At 34.5% G+C, this 18,236-nt stretch overlaps 2 long non-coding RNA genes across 2 annotated transcripts; both read left to right on the top strand.

Moving 5' to 3' along the window:
• The first annotated feature begins 3,295 nt into the window (after nt 1-3,295).
• Nucleotides 3,296-4,376, top strand: LOC133860005 (uncharacterized). Its single transcript, XR_009898845.1, has 2 exons — nt 3,296-3,427; nt 3,910-4,376. It is a non-coding gene; the product is annotated as an uncharacterized LOC133860005 (long non-coding RNA).
• Nucleotides 4,377-6,898: 2,522 nt separating this feature from the next.
• LOC133860059 (uncharacterized) lies at nt 6,899-11,338 on the top strand. The gene is made up of 4 exons (XR_009898854.1): nt 6,899-7,222; nt 7,338-7,781; nt 8,391-8,432; nt 10,639-11,338. It is a non-coding gene; the product is annotated as an uncharacterized LOC133860059 (long non-coding RNA).
• Nucleotides 11,339-18,236: the final 6,898 nt, after the last annotated feature.

An 18,236-nucleotide genomic window follows, 5' to 3' on the forward strand; every position in this document is an offset into this window, starting at 1 on the left:
TGAAATGTGAAACCAAATATGCTTGTTTTTTATGTCTTAAAGTTCAGTTGGTTAAATTGTCGAGTGAGTACCTTGACATGGTATTAGTGTGTGAATAGTATATATATATATAAAAAAAAAAAAAAAAAAAAAAAAAAAAAAGAAGTATAATTAGCTATTCTAAGCTTGTTGTTGAGTTGCATTTCAATTTATATTTCAGCACTTAGTTTCAGAACAAATCACAAATCATTTTCCTGTGGGAGTTAAATTAGATTAAATTTTATTAAGACTTGATAATACAACCAACGCGGTCCTTAAGGTTCGACATCCTCTCTATAGTCTCATCCTACAATGATTCGTACTATTGCGAGTGGTATTTGAAAAATAAAGTGACTTCTAATTTAATGTGCATGTGTGTAACGTGTAGCAAAATATCAAAATGCAAAATTTAAAAGACACAGATATTTTGTTAATGAAGTGGAAACTCAATTAAGAAAAAAACCACTCTAGGGCAACCAAACCTAGGATATCCACTATTCAGAAGACAACGCTAGTTACAAAGCAGTAGCACTCACATACCCTTATGCAATGGTCGTACTTTGAACTCTGACACATAACACAATGCGAACGCCTCCCAACCAAGTCACCTACTTGAAGGGGTCTTCAATGGAATCATTTACCTTAGGGCTTCTCCCTAAGATAGACTTCACACAAACACAGTAACAACACTTCGACAATGGCTTGAGAGCAAGCGGATCAACACAACAACTCCTAAAATATACTCTCTAAGCACTGCGGAATTCAATACCGAATTCTTACAAATTACATGCCTAGAGGCCTCAATTTATAGGTTATAGAAGACCTAAATCGAGTCTGAATCAATTTTCTCCATGTGGCATCCGGACGGTAGCTAAGGGCGTCCAAACGACCAATTGTGCAACCGGCTTTCCAAATTCGCTGAACTTCTTTCTTGAATAGAGCTGCGTCTGGACAGTGTTGCCCTAGCGTCCGGACGGTTGCACTTATGCTGCACACAATTTCCATAATAAGGACTGAGCGTCCGGACAATGAAGACTAACGTTCGGACGGTTATAAATCTTCAGCACGTCTTGCCTTATTAAGGATAGCGTCCGGACGGAATAACCACGTCGTCCAAACTGTTGCAGCTATCTTCTCATATCTGTGTTTGGAAAGGAAATCATTTTACTTGTCGAACACTAATAGGCGTCCAAACGTGTTGTTGAGACGTCCAAACGGATACAACCTGGAATAGTTCGAAACTTCTGAACACAGATGAGAATCCGAACGGAAAGATCTCGTCGTCTAGACGGATGTTGCTTGACTAATGAGCGTCCGGACAGAATACTATGTCGTTCAGACGGATGCAAGGGACTTGAACTTCACCGTCTTGAATTCTACACAGAGTCTTCTTAAAGCACATAATTGAAGTGTAAACTCTAGTTATAAACAACAATCCTGATTAAAAAACAACTTTACATAGAAGTGATTTTGTCCAAAAAAAATGCAGCAAATCACAAACTAATAGTATTTATTATTGACGTTACAAAAAAGACCACATCAATTTTTGGCCCCGTTACTAGGGATTGCTAGATGGTTGCATTATTAAGTTTTTCTAAGATTGAATCGAATTTGAACCCATTCTTTTTTTTAGGGTTTTTGTGTTTCTGTTTTGTTTCGTTTTTGGTTTTCAAGTTCAAGCTCAATACTGTCTGGAATGGATTGAGTGCATATCACAAAACGCTTGAGCACACTAAGTTTGCATACTGCACTCGAGCCCAAAGCCCAATTCTCATTGCGCTCAAGCACTTTCCTAGGTGAGCTCAACCACATTTGCCTAGAGCAGATCAATGATACCTCTTAGCAACCATAACAACTGCAAATTATTTTCCAAAGTTGAGATCTCTGTACTTTCTGTGAGTTTTTAAATTTATGTATTTGTGATAGTTGTATGTAGATTGTGATTTGTGTTTAATTAGTTTATGTTTGGTCGATGTTCTTTATCACTTCCGTTAAATCTTTGCGACCTTGATCTTGAACATACTCTTAGACGAAGTAAGACCGAAAGGAACTCTAGTGTGTTGAGAGAACGTTCTATTGAAACCATGGTTGAAGAGGAAGAAAGACCGGTCCTACAAAGAGATCATTATCTCCCATTTACTTACACTTCTCCTTTATGCCTTCAGCTGCCTAATGTTATGGTAGCTAATTATAAAATTAAGTCTAGCATCATTCAAATGCTACCATCTTTTTATGGACTTAATAATGAAGACCTTTATAAGCACCTTGACGAGTTTCTAAAAATCTGCTCTACCATAAAGTTGCATGGTTTCTCAGAAGATGCTTTAAGGATGCGTCTCTTCCCCCATTTTCTCTTAAAGACAAAGCCAAGCATTGGCTAAAGTCATTAGAAGTTAGAAGCAAACATTGTCACTTCTTAGACTCAAATGCAGTAAGAGTTCTTGAAGAAATATACTCCCATAGGAAAAACCAATCAAATCAGGAAAGCCATCATTGGTTTCTCCCAATTTAAGGGAAAACAATTTCATGAGACATGGAAAAGATTAAAAGACCTTCTAAGGAAGTGCCTGCATCATGCTGTCCCAAAATGACAACTTGTGTAATGCTTCTATGATGGCTTGATTGAGCCGCATAGGAAAATGGTTGATCTCTCATGTGGAAGTACATTCATGATGAAGAGTGAAAGTAAAGCAAGGACTCTTTTTGACAATCTCAGTGAAAGTTCTGTACAACATGCTTCGACTAATCGTAGGATACCTACTTCCAAGGCTCTAAAGACTGAAAGTCTTTTTGAAGCAAGCACTCCTTTGAATGTGACCACCAAGGTAAACGCATTATCTCGGAAAATAAACCAACTCATTGTAGCTGGTTTTGTTCCTACCTTCTCTTGCACATTTCCACACCATAGGAACCTTGTTCATTTTGCTCCAACTCTTCACATCATGTGAGAGATTGTCCTATCATTGGACAATTTTTTGAGCTTCCTACATAGCAAGCAAATTCTACCTTCTCAAATTGAAATATAATTGATTTAATAATTTAATTAATATTCTAACCTAAACAAGTCTTATCAAAACTTGTAAGCGATAACTTCTATTTCTTGCATGGGGGGATAGATGGAGCAATTGGAAAACCTTGTGGCCCTTAGAAAATCTGAAGTGCCAGTTTTGCCTCCCAAAAAATCTTTAGAAAAACATCCTTCTGGCCCCTCAAAATTACAAAAGATTAAAAAAAAAAAAATCATAATCCCTCTAAAATATCAATATTCTGAAGTAATTAACTTACGCTATAAATATATATAGGTGATTTTCATTCTTGGTTGGCATAAGTAAGGAGCACATGGCCAAGACTCCAAAAATTGCTCATATCCTTCCTATATTCATTATCTTTATCTTCATTACAAGTGCGGGTACGTAAGTAATTTTATAATTTTATATGCATTCTCTTGCTCATCTCTTTTATAAATCCGCCATAGAAATTGTGAAATTTATGTGTGTTGTCCAATAAATTCAATAGTAGATTTGCAAATCTCTTGTACGTAAATAGACTAAAAATATGTAAGATAATGAAACCAAACATTTCTCTTTAATCAGTGAAAAAATTTTAACCCATGATCTTTCATCACTTTTGAAAGAAGATACCTAAACTTTAAAAAGTGTCAACTTAAGATATCCATCTTTCAATTTTTTTCAATTTCAACCCTCCATTAGAATCATTTTTTAAATCCTATCAAAATTCACAAAATACCATAATTAAAAAAAAAAAATCAGAAATTATAAGTGAAGTTCTTCCCTTTAATCATCGTGTCGTTGAGCGTGTTTGGGCATAAAGAAGCCACATATATATGTTGCATTTATCTGAAACTTTGCATTCTTTTGTTGAAATATATAGCAGCACGACATACTTACGTGGAAGAATATTGCAGTCGTTTGAGCAAACATTGGCATAAAAGTTGTCAATGGGCCTCACACTGTAACAAAAAATGCAAAGACCTAGAGCATGCGGTTTCCGGAACGTGCCAAAGGCCTCATTGGTGGTCATTTAGTCAAAAATGTTACTGCCTCTTCAACTGTGGAATTCGTATATAAAATGGTGTTGTTTTACGTATGTGCCTTTTCGAATGCTGCTGCTCATTTATCCTCTAATGTTGAGGAAATTTTGGGGTTTCTCTTGTATAAATATATTATATACATTAAATAAATGCATGTCTAGTTGCGGCCCATTAATGTGCGGCATGGTGGGCACTGAAGTTTGTACTTTTATCAGCCTTCCTAACATTCAAAGAAGTGGAGGTTAGGATGGCGTTAACAGTATTAGAGATAATGGAGAAGATCTACCAATCTTGAACGATGTTGAAATTTTGGATGGCTAAAATAACCATTAAAATTACATTCCAAAGTAAATCGCCCAAGGTTAAGGGACGAACAGCTAGCCGAGTGGCTAAGGCTTCTCAAAGTTTGGCAAACAAATACAATAATATATATTGCTTTTATGCCAAAGAATTAATTAAGACAGTCGTGAATAGTACAACATATAAAACTTGTTCTTAAGTTTCTACTCTTGCATCCAAAAATAGTACCAAAAAAAAATTAATAAAAAGCTAAAACACCATTATTATATATATGTGGTTTCGAAATTTTTTATATAAATCAAAATATGTTCAAATTTTTAACTAATCAAAAGGTGTATGGTTCGAAAGTTTGTATTTACTTCTATACATAAAGTTGATATATATATATATGTACCACGTTGAAGCTGAAAAACTTATGATTACAAATTAATGTTTTTCTCAATTAATTCACAATACATATACAATCAGTTGAATGTATACATAATTGAGTAATACTATATATGTAACACTCCAGTCCCATATTAGGAAGAGATGAATAGTTCATATAGAGTTGGTAGTTATATAGATATTCATGGGTGCTAAGTCCCACATTGCCTAATTACTAGGTGAAACTTGGCTTTATAATGGATTCTAAGGAAGCTTCAAATTGACTAGTCCTTTTTGGAGTGATATCGCAGATGTGGCTAGCGCTTTTTCCTGGGTCGTTACAATATGCCACATTTTTATCTCGCAATTATTCAACAATGTTGAGTAGCAGTTCCAACCAACACTTGAATTTTTATTTTTATTTTTAACAATTTCATGTATGGAGAACGTTCGAAGTTAGATTGGAGCGAGTGGAATGATTGGTGGAGATAAACCGTTGAGAGTGGAAGCTAAATGACTAAACCTTGTTGAAACTAATGGCTTAGTGAGGATATGTATATATATATACACACTGGATAAAAACTTGACTAGCAGAGTCTTGGCAGCAGGCAGCAACCTTACATGAACAAATTAAGTGATAATCTATTTCAATGTGTACATTTTTTTCATCCATGGACAACTGGATTTGAAGAGAGGTAAATGGCCCCAATGTTGTCACAAAATATAGTAGGTGGAATTGGAAAATAAACAACAAGTTCCCAAAGCAAAAATTGTAGCCAAGTATTTTAGTAGTCGTATTAGCCAAGGCCTTATATTCAAACTCGATGCTTGAACAAGAAATAGTTGATTGTTAATTTCTTCGAACTCCATGATAAAAGGTTCTTGCCGAGAAAGACATAGTAGCCCGATGTAGATTTTTGATCATATGGGCACTCATCCCAATCAGCGTCCGTAAGGAAAGATATGAGAGGAGGAACATCTTCGAAGCAAAAGCTGCAAAAGGACATAAGAGATGTTGTTTTTGAGGTATCTTAAGATACACTTTACTGCTTATCAATGAACATCATTAGGCTCTTCATAAATTGTAACACCCCCGAGGGTTAACCAACCCATAGTTAACTCAGTGCACTTCTCAAGACTCATTTACCAAGTAAATAAGTCTCAAGAGATCTAACTAACAAACACAACGGAAGATTTATGACTTAAAGAAAGATAACATATCTTAATAAATTCATTAATCATTAAATATACAAATCAAATACCAAATCTCCCAAAGTAATTAATTTAAAAACCAAGGCAATACAATCCCAAAACATCAATACTTAAAGAAATCTCCAAACATAAATAGGGTCTCAAAAGAACATCAATCATGACGGACGAGTCTTAATTAATATATAATGTAAACCAAATACATAATATCAAGCATACATTGCAAAATAATATTGATCTGGTTACGCTTAAGGACTTATTGTAGAATTTCAAAGGTCCTTTATGGTAAATAGTACTTTCGGGTGATGTTGTGGACCTAGTATATTTGAGTATGTATAAAGGTTTAGTATAGAATTATTTTATAGTGATGATGTGTTTATTGTAAGCATTTCAGTTAATATAATGATTCCTAGCTAGTATATAAATGCTCTAGTTGTAATTATTAATGTTGGTAGAAATATATATATATATATATATATATATAAAATATGTTTCTGCTACTTAATTAGTATTCTAGTTTTGAGGAGTAAAGATGTCTTGATTTGATTCTTTGGAGAAATTAGACAACCGGGGAGGCGTGCTAAGGAGTTAATTAATTTCTCAGGGTGTTATACTTCCTCCGTTCCTCCCTAGCTACCACGGCTTTTGAGTTGCTTCAATAGTTTCTAATATTAATATATATATTTCTTTTTCTTTTTTCTTTTTCTTTTTGAAGAATCAATAGTTTCTAATATGAAGACAAGTTTTTCAACACTTTCTATACGCTGAAGGGTTCTTTAACTTGTTTAAGATCGAGAACAACTAACACAAAAAACTAATCGATTAATATTCGATGGTTTGCAAAAAAATTGCAAGGAAGATACTAGCTAGCATATAACACAAAACTACCTACTAATATTGTAAGAACTTACGGTGATTTTATTATTTTCAAAAACCTGTTCACCAACAAAACAAAGCCTTTTTTTTGTATATTAATTAATCTTCAATAAAACTTCTTTATATTAGATTAATAGTTGACCCTAGCCTTAACATGTTGAAGCATTTTTAAGTATCTAATTAACCTTTTGGCTCCTCAAAATTCTAAAAGAAAAAAGTATCTTAATATATCCCTCCAAAATCCCAAAATTCTAAAGCAAATAATTTAGGCAATAAATATAGGCAGTTTTTGTTCGTGGTTGGAATAAGTAATTAGGAGCACATATATGGCCAAGACTCCAAAATCTGTTTATATCCTTCTTATAATTATATTCATTATCTTCATCTTCGTTACAAGTGAGGGTGAGTAACTTTATAATCTCAAAATTAATTAATTTCAATGTTTTTTAAGCACCTTCTTAATTATATATGTTGCATGCATTAATATCTAAAACTTAATTTGCCCTCTTTTGTTGAGTGAGATAGCAAAACAATGCGATCGTTGGAGCAAAACATGGCATGAAAGATGCGTATACGAGTGCAGGCACCGTGACAAAAGCCTAATTGGTGGTCATGTAGTTTTAAATGTTACTGCTACTTCTACTGTTGAATGGGTTGTATGTGATGAGAGAGCAGATCGACTTATCTTGTAATTAATATTTGTTTTTTTTTTGGATAAATAGAATTTCAAGTTACCTTTTTCATCCATCTAGCTTCGTTCAATCTGCAAATTTGGAGGGTTCCCATTTTCGCAAACCCAAAATCGCATCGATCAAAGAATCTCGTATTAGTAGAAGTGGAAGCAAACCATGGCCTCTGATACCAATTGTCTGGGGGAGAAACACCAAGGAAGTCAATATCCACATTAAGAGACCACTTCTAGCCCAAAAAAGCCTAAGCTAATGGGCTTGGGTCCACAAAGGTATATTAACTACCCGTTTTCTTTATATTTTACTAATGTAGGACACAAACCTCACAAGTGTACTCACAACAAGAGAAATTCAATGGTTGGAAATCAAATTCAGGTTAGAGAGAGTAGAGAGATCGAGAATGTTTGCATTGGAAAGATCGAAAGGAAAAAGAAAATATTTAAATGGAGTAGTGGCCGGGAGTGGATAGTTAAAATAAAGAGTAAAATGTATGTGTTTTAAAAAAGTGGATAGCTAAAATAAAAAATAAAAATAAAGTGATTATTTAACTAAAATTTAGCTAAAGAATGACTATCCGTATGGAATGTCTTCAATATAAAATGTTTATTGGCAGATGATTGGTTTGGCCTATTTAATTATTGTCATAGCATCTCATGATGTCCACTTGGAGTCCTTAAAATTTAGTTGTATAAAATGAAGAAAATGTATTAATTAATTTCATGGAGTTCTATGCGAATTCAGACAGCTATTATCAATTTTATGAAGGGATCGGAGTGCATTTTAGAACGAGTAATGCTACACTTTACACCCATTTTATTACACCAACTTCACACCGTTAACGTGGCATGAGCTAAATGGAGGTAGAAAGTTTGTTTTTTTAGGTGACGTGGCATGAGCAAGAGGAAGGAGAGAAAACTTCAAAGGTAAGATCTTTTCACTTGGTTTTTGGTTTGAATTCATTGGCTTTCTTGGGTTTTAGGGTATGGGTTGTTTATGAATTCGAGGTTTAGGTATGATGATGGTGTAGTTGTATGAGTTGTGTTTTGTTATTATGATTGATGAGGAGATTTGTTTGAGATTTGATGTAAAAAGAAGGGATTTTTGTGTTATGGGTGGTGTTTTGGGACTGATGTTGAGTTAGTTTAGGGAAGTACGTAGGATGTGAAAGGTGAGAGAAGTTGGAGAAAAAGCGTGTTTTTAGTGATGGGAAATCGGGGAAGACAATGAATAGTAAGTTAGATGGATTAAATTTGGGTAAGATCGATCGAACTAGTTGCAGAAAGACTCGATCATAAGTTCGATCACAGTTCATTCGATCGAACTAGTTGCAGATAGGTTAGATTGCAAGTTCGATTAGAATCCGTTTGATCGAAAGACTTGCGAAGAGGTTCAATTGCACGTTTGATCGATGTCTGATCAATCGAAACACGTTAGAATAGTTTAAATAAGCTTTTAATCAAAATATTTTATGTGAGATGCTAATTAAAGTTTTTGATAAATTAATTGCAATGAAGAAAGAGGAATCAGATGTTTTTTAAACCAAGTAAAGTGAAAATTATATAAAGGGTTCAAAGGGAAATAAGTAAAAGCGAATAGGGGTAGTTTGGAAGTTTACTCCTAGTTTAGAATAAATGAGAAATACTTCATGAGAATGGAAATGGAAATGATGGAGTAGGTTCAAGTTCTATTATTAAGTGACTAGGTTATGGACGGGCAGGGTTTTTTTTGTTTTTTTTACTAATTAAATAAGGAAAGTGGTTACAAAGGATAATTATTTTCACTTGTAATCCAAAAGAAAGAAGTAGATGATCTTATGAATGAAAAAGATGTGAGTTCCCTAACAATAGACTCAAACCAAACTAAAACAGTGCTGAAATATAAATTGCAAAAGATAAGAAATGAGTTAAACAAGTGACATAATCCTCTCAATGGACCGGACAAGGCGATTATAAAAGCTAAAGGAGATTAGATTAGGGCAAGCCTATTTGTACCCTTACTTGAAAATAGCAACAACCACCAAAAGATGGCTAAAGCAATAAAAGCATTGTTAGAGTCCGAAAATGTGACTTCAGAAAAGAGAGGTATTAACACAAATCCAAATACAAGAGTCTCCGCTAAAGTGAAACAATAACCCAAGTAACATAATAAAAAGAAGCAAATAAACAACAAAAAAAGCCCAAAAAATAGCAACTCCGGCAACTGGCAATCCAACCAACGCGTGAGATCCATGCGCCGGCACATGAGAACCGCAGTCCAGCGCGTGGAAGGCGGAAGAAGAAGCGGCCGGTGGCGTTGAGTAGTTGGAACGCCGGTGAATGCAGTGAAGAGGCGCGTGAGAGGCAGAGACCATCGGAGGAACGTAGATTTAGTTTTTAGAAAATCATATCTAAGAGTTTTGACAAAACCGGCCACCAACCGAGGAGGACAACGGCGAACGTTAACGGTGCAGTGGAGAAGCCAAAACACTGAAGTTGCAATTCCGAGCAGGATAAGTCGTACAAGACGATAGATAAAACCTCATCAAATGTGAGGAGGAATAGAAAAACCTCTAGTCAAACATCAACAAAAGCAATACAAGACATAAAGGAAAGAAGAGAAGGAGAGGAGGGAAGAGATGTGGTCCTTCCCTCCTCCCTCATCCAACTGAAGCAAGAAGAAAAACAGATAAAAAAAATAACAAAGAGAGAGAGAACAGAGAACAGAGCGTTTATCGGCCTTTTAGTGTACAACCAAGCCCACAAATGTTAATTATGGACGGGCAGGGTTATTACAAGGTGAAGAATTTGGTTAGAAAGAGTAAAAGCCTAGGGTTTTCCTCATTTGGAAAGGAAGGATATGGTCTTGTCATAAATGTTTAGCTAATTAAGGACTTATGTGATGTGATTATAGGTTCTAATATAGATGATGGATCCGGCTACTATGCGGTGCTTAAAAGTACCGCATATCTGCGGTACTTTTAAGCACCGGCTGAGATTCAGCCTTCCCCTTTTTTTTTTCTTTTTTTTTTTCGTATTTGGCTTTTCTTTTTTCTTTTAACTCTGTGTCCGTGTATCTGACTATCCTCCGTTACTTTTCGTATTTGGCATTGAACAATGACAATGTGACTGATAGGGGAACTGTGTGTGTAAGGGTAATCCGGTACCATCGGACGATTCGTCAGAGGAGGTGACGGAGAGAGTGCGGCGGTTCCTGGAGAAGAGATCCAGGTTCTCGTCGTCGGTTTCCTTGGAGATTCCGGTCAAACTTTGACCTTGTCGGTGCCGCGACAGCGCCGGAAAATCCCTCCCGCCAACCAGAGATTCCCTCACGTTCCGATTCATCATTGCTCCTGTGCTGCTTCTAGTCCCATTTCAATGTGTATCCCTCAGAAGAATAGAGAGAGAGACGAGCAAGAGAGAGTGTGTGTAGTTGATGCAAAGGAAAGGGAGACAACAAGTCACCGAGCTTTCTTTTAAGCTTCTTCTCTTGGTCGGATTGCAGGGACTGCACAGCGGAAGTGATTTGAGTTTTTTTATTAGGTTTTGTTGTAAAATTGTGGGTTTGTAAGTGATTCTGATGTGACCCAGAGTGTCATTTCTTAGAACATGCAGGAAAAGCAGAGGGCAAGGGTGAAGGAGAAGATTGACAAGTGTTTAAAGCAAAAATTGATGGTTTTCTGCTAGCACCCATGACTCAAGTTCTGGAATTCTCGTACAAGTTCTGCAGAAATTGTTGTCTATTTTACTATTTAAGTGTTTAACGGATCCTTCACGGAGTTAAAAGAAAAAAGACAAAAAAACTAAAAAGGAGGAACGGCTGTACATTTTCCCACAAAGCCAAGAGAGAGAGAAAAAAATAAGAAAAAGAAAAAACGTTAAAAAGGGGAAGGCTGAATCTCAGCCGGTGCTTAAAAGTACTGCAGATATGCGGTACTTTTAAGCACCGCATAGTAGCCAGATCCATAGATGATTATCACGGACAGTAGTGCAACACGCAATGACTGAAGAGTAAAAATGAAGGTCGAGCATATAAGGTAAGTAAACTCATGCGAAAGTAGACAAAAAAAAGTTTATTACAAGAAATTTCACAAAGTAATAAAAACTTTTTGAGCATTAAATGTTGTGAAATTTCAACAATTATACATATTCAATGTATAGAGGTGATTTACTTTAACTAAAATTTAGTTAAAGAATGCCTAGCTTTACGTGAATGCCCTCAATATAAATGTTTATTGGCGTACATGATCGGTTTGGCCTATTCATTACTGTGCATCGATCTCATGATGTCCACTTAATTGGAGTCCTTAAAAGTTAATTATATAAAATGAAGAAAATATATTAAATTAATTTCATGGAGTTGTATGCTATGCCAGACAACTATTAATATATTAAGTTTATGAAAGGGGGGTGGATTTTAGAATTTTTTAAAAGAAAGAACAAAGAAGACAAGAAGGGAAAAGTACAAATCAATTGTTCATAACCTGATGAAAAAAATAAAAGGATTGAACATTAATTAAACGATTCTTATTAGTTTAATCTTTTGGTATAATTAATGATTTAATATGATATATTCTGATCGAATTCGAACATTATATTCGTAATTTACATTCATTTCAAATTGAAATATAATTAATTAATTAATATTCTAACCTAAACATGTCTAATCAAATTCTATTTCTTGCATGAGCGGATAGATATATGGAACAATTGGAAAAGCTTGTGGCCCCTTAGAAAATCTGAAGTGCCAGTTTTGCCTCCCAAGAAATCTATAGAAAAACATGCTTCTGGGCCTCTGGCCCCTCAAAATTACAAAAGAAAAATAAAATCTTAATCGATCCCAGCTGGCCTCTAAACTCTCAAAATTCTGAACTAATTAACTTAATTACGCTATAAATATAGGTGATTGATTTAATTTTCCTTCTTGGTTGGCATAAGCATGCGCAAGGAGCACATATATGGCCAAGTGTAGTCCAAAAATTGCTCATATGCTTCCTATATTCATTATCTTCATCTTCATTACAAGTGCGGGTACGTCTAATTTTATATATATATATATGTATAATATACTACTTGTGTTACAAATTAATCATGAGATGTATGTGCATGCTTGGTATCATTCTCTTGCTCATCTCTTTTATAAATTTATTATTGAAACTGTGAAATTTACGTGTGGTCCAATAATTAAATTCAATGATAGATTTACAAATCTCTTATAAGAGATCGAATGAAACCAGACATTTCTCTTTAATCGGGGAAATTAAAGTTCACTTACAACCCTTAATTTTTTATTACTTTCGAAATAAGCTACCCAAATTTTTAAAAAGTGTCAATTTATGATATTCATTTTTCAATTTTTTTCAATTTCAACCCTCTGTTAGAATTTTTCGTTAAATCCTATCAAAATTTTTAAAATACGTACTCTGATTATGTTGCATTTAATCTGAAACTTTGTGTACTTTAATTTGTTGAGATACATATAGTAGCACGACAGATTGCCGTGAACCCTTGCAGTCATTTGAGCAAACATTGTGACAAAAAATGCAAAGACCTGGAGCGTGCAGAATATGGAACGTGCCAAAGGCCTAATAGGTGGTCATGTAGTCAAAAATGTTACTGCCTCTTCAAATGTTGAATTCATATATATATATATATATATATATATATATATATATATATATATATATAAAACGGTGTCATTTTACGTAAGTATGTGCATTTTAAGATGCTTTTGCTCGTTTATCCTGTAAGAAAGATAATAGGTAAAATGTTGAATGCATATGAAAGATTACTAAGCAAATTTGGAAATTTTTTTTTATTTTTGGAATTTATAATTACATAAACCAAAACCAAAACGTACACAAACAGGCAAACAGAAGAACTAGCTAGCTAGGTAACCCCTGCAACAATCGAAGGAGGCGGATCTTTCCCATTGACGATAGGGATCGATGGAAGGAGGGAGGATCAATGAAAATACGGTCAGAAAAAGATCTAGCAACGGCCCATTAATGTGCGGCATGATAGATACCGAAGTTTGTACTTCTATGATCAACATTCCTAACATTCAAAGAAGTAGAGGTTGAGATGGCGTTAACAGTACTAGAGATAATGGTGAAGATCTGCCAATCTTGAACGATGTTAGAATTTTGGATGGTCAAAATAACCATTAGAAAATTACCTTCCAAAATAAATCGCCTACAGTTAAGGGACGAAGCCAAAGATACAGCTAGTCGAGTGACCAAGGCTTCTCCAAAGTTTGACAAACAAATGCAATAATATTGCTCTTTTATACCAAAGAATTAAGACAGTCGTGAATAGAACAACATATAAAACTTGTTCTTAAGTTTCTACTCTTGCATCCAAAAATAGTACAAAATAATTTCATAAAAATCTAAAACACGATTATTGTATGTGGTTTCGAAATTTTTTATATAAATCAAAATATGTTCAAATTTTTAACTAATCAAAAGTTGTATGGTTGGAAGGTTCATATTTACTTTTATTCATAAAGTTGATATATATGTACCACGCCAAAGCTGAAAAACTTATGATTACAAATTAATGTTTTCCGCAGTATATTCACAGTATTACACATACAATCAATTGTATATAAATGTATATACAATTGACTACATTTTTATCTCGCAATTATCCGATAATGCTGATGCAGCAATTTCAACCAACACTTGGATTTATATATAAATTTTTTTTAACAATTTCGTGTATGGAGAACGTTCGAAGTTAGATTGGAAAAATCGGTGGAGATAGACCGTTGAGAGTGGAAGCTAAACGACTAAACCTTGTTGAAACTAACAGCTTAGTGAGGATATATATATATTTGCCACTTGATCTTTACTAGATAAAAACCTGACCAGCAGAGTCTTGGCAGCAACCTTACACGAACAAAGTGGTAATCTATTTCAATGTGTTTTGTTCATGTATGCATGAACAACTGGATTTAAAGAGAGGTAAGTGGCCCCAATGTTGTCACAAAATATAGTAGGTGGAATTGGAAGATAAACACCAAGTTTTCAAAGCAAAAATTGTAGCCAAGTATTTTATCAGCTGTATTTGCCAAGGCCTTGTACTCAGACTCAGCGCTTGAACAAGAAATAGTTGGTTGTTAATTTCATTGAACTCCACTCCATGATAAAAGGTTCTTGCCGAGAAAGACATAGTAGATCGATGTAGATTTTTTATCATCCGGGCACTCATCCCAATTAGCATCCAAGTAAGGAAAGATATTAGAGGAGGATCATCTTCTAAGCAAAAGGCCATAAGAGATGTTGTTTTTGAGGTCTCTTAAGATACACTTCACTGCTTATCAATGAACATCATTAGGCTCCTTCATAAATTGTAATGCCCTTGAGGATTAACCAACCTATAGTTAACTTGGAGCGCCTCCCAAGACTCATTTACCAAGTAAATAATTCTAAAAGGATCTAACTAACAAACACAACGAAAGATTTATGACTTAAAGCAAGATAGCATATCTTAATAAATTCATTAATAATTAAATATCCAAATCAAATAGCAAATCTCCCAAAGTAATTAATTTAAAAACCAAGGCAATACAATCCCAAAACATCAATACTTAAAGAAATCTCCAAAAATAAATAGGTTCCCAAAAGAACATCAATCATCACGGATGAGTCTTAATATATAATGTAAACCAGATATCATTGTGTTAGAGAATATATTTCCTATCAATATAGGAAATATATTATATTAATATTATACATTTTATATTACGGTATTTCTCTTTATAAATATTTGATTGTAATCGGATTTGATGGCAATCAAATCACATTACTTAACTACCCAAATTCTCCTCTAAATAGGAGCTAATGTGGCACTTTGGGCTTTATCCTGTGCATGTAGGTCATAGACTGAACCACGTAAAAATTCATTGTGTTCTTAGTTTTTTCATTTCCGTTATTTGTCTTTATTTTCTATTTGTTCATCTTTTCTTTCATGGTATCAGAGCTATAGGCTAACATCAGTGTTCAATCCAATGGTCCTATGAATTTTTCGTTTCCTTTTATCTATGTTGCTTCTTTTATCTCTATGTTTCTTTAGATCCAAAATTGTCATGTGTAATTTTCTTCTTTATTTTTGTTCTAGTATTTTCTATGCCATTTCACGCTTCTGTCATCTCGATCCTAGACCCTTCATTGTTTTCTTTTTGTTTTTCACCATTACTATTTTCTTTCTCTATTTCCTTATGCTTCTCTTGTTATTTCATTGCTTTGCTTATAATTTTACTCATTATATTATATGACAAGGCAATATGAAAGAGTCCATTATTTTCTTTGATAATAATGTGTGACTTTTTTTTTTTTCTTTGTTCTATTTCTTATCCCTTGTTTCGGATTGATTCCATAATCAAGAAACCCTTCCTTTTTTCTTTTCTTTTTTTAATTCCTGTTGCGTTATGTTTGTTAGACAAAAAAAAAAAGGGAGAGAGAAAAAGAAAGAAAGAAAGAAAGAAAGAAAAGAGAGAGAGAGATCACCATCGTACATAATGATACCAGCACCTTCGTAGCTGGTTCAGTTCCACCAAGCCCATCTTCTCCATCAGTCTGCCGCCATACAAGGCCGTGTCGTCTCAGCCACTGTCCACCGCAAATCCATCCACCACCGATCAACTCGTCCACGGCTCAGCTCCAAGTTCTGCCCCTCCCAGTCGCCTCCCATGGCTATTTTCAGGTATTTCTTTGATCCTGCAAGTCCCTTGTTTTTTTATTTTTATTTTTTAAAAAAAAAAAAAAGTAGAAGAAGAAGATGATTTGGGTTATACCCAAAGGAGGAACAAGGAGACAGAAAAAGAAAAAGAGAAGCGAAGGAGAAGATGATGATTTGAGTCCTACCCGATTCATTAAAAAAAAAAAAAAAGGCCAAGTTGCCCACCTTTCTTTTGGCATTTAAGGTACTCCCTAAAACCCATGCCCATTTCAGCTCACAGTTGGCTCCTTTTCTTTAGCCCATAGATAGCCCCACATTTCTTTTAGCATTTGAGGTACTCCCTAAAACCCATGCCCATTTCAGCCCACTTGGCTCATTTTTCTTTCACCCATAGATAGCCCCACCTTTTTTTTAGCATTTGAGGTATTCCTTAAAACCCATGCCCATTTTAGCCCATAGTTGGCTCCTTTTCTTTGGCCCATAGATAGCCCTTTTATTTGGCCCACAGATGGCCCATTATGTGTTTAGCCTTTAAGGTACTACCCAAAACTTCAAGCTCATTTAACCCACGGTTGGCTCGAAAAAGAAGAAGGAAAGAGGATATAGGAAGGATGAAGAAGAAGAAGAAGGAAGACAAAGGAAAAAAAAAAAAAAAAAAAATCAAACTCAAAATTTCAAAATCTTCTACCTTAAGTTTGCGGGGGAATGTTAAAGAATATATTTCCTATCAATATAGGAAATATATTATATTGATATTATACGTTTTATATTAAGGTATTTTCCTTTATAAATATTTGATTGTAATCAGATTTGATAGTAATCAAATCACATTGATTTGATTACCACACTTAACTACCCAAATTCTCTTATAAATAGGAGTCTAGTGTATTGTTAAAATATCAAGGAATAAAAACAAAAATGTAGCCATTTAGGCTTTGTTCTGTGCACGTAGGTCATAAACTGAACCACATAAAAATTCATTGTGTTCTTAATTTTTTTCATTTCCGCTATTTGTCTTTATTTTCTATTTGTTCATCTTTTCTTTCACATTGCAGAATGATATTGATCTGGTTATGTTTGAGGACTCGTTATAGAATTTCAAAGGTCGTTTGTGTAAATAGTACTTTCGAGTGACGTTGTGGACCTAATATATTTGAGTATAAAGGTTTAGTACATAATTATTTTATAGTGATGATGTGTTTATTGTAAGCATTTCAGTTAATGTGATGATTCCTTGTAAATGCTCTGGTTGTAATTATTATTATTATTTTGAGCAGAAATAGATCTTCATCAATTGCAATACTGAAAGTTACATCAAAATGATCCCAAAAAAATGGGATCCAGGGACTAATAGCTTCCCTAAAAACAATGTTAATAATATTTCTAGGAGTTTCTTCTAACCAATAACTGTCAACCAAATTCTGAGAAGCCTCCTTAGCTAAGATATGAGCGGCTGAGTTGCACTCCCGCGAAACTGCTTGAAAATTCACATAGCGAAAATTACCCATTCCTTGGTGAATACTCTCAATGAAATGCCCATTTTTTGCAAAAGAGGGATGCCTCGTCTTTATTTCCTTCACAACTTGAGCTGCATCCCCTTCAAAAATAACCTCCATAAAACCCGCTTCCTTGCTAAAAATCATAGCTTGCATCACTGCCATTGTCTCTGCCATTTTTGGGTCAACCTGCTCCTGCTTGGTGACTCTGCATGCCGCCAAACAGAAACCTCCACTATCACGTGCTATCACATGATATTTTTTGCACAAATATCATGTGTTTCTGCTACTTAGTATTCTAATTTTGAGGAGTAAAGATGTCTTGGTCTTATTCTTTAGAGAAATTAGACGGGGAGGCGTACTATGGAGTTAATTAATTCCTCCCTACCAAGGCTTTTGAGTTGCTTCAACAGTTTCTAATATGAAAACAAGTTTTTCAACCCTTCAAACGCTGAAGGGTTCTTTAACTTAATTGTTTAAGATCAAGAACAACTAACACAAAAAACTAATCAATATTCGATAGTTCCCAAATTGCAAGGAATTAAGATACTAGCTAGCACCCACAAAACTA

This window comes from Alnus glutinosa, chromosome 1 (assembly GCF_958979055.1).
Source record: "Alnus glutinosa chromosome 1, dhAlnGlut1.1, whole genome shotgun sequence".
Classification (NCBI taxonomy): domain Eukaryota; kingdom Viridiplantae; phylum Streptophyta; class Magnoliopsida; order Fagales; family Betulaceae; genus Alnus; species Alnus glutinosa.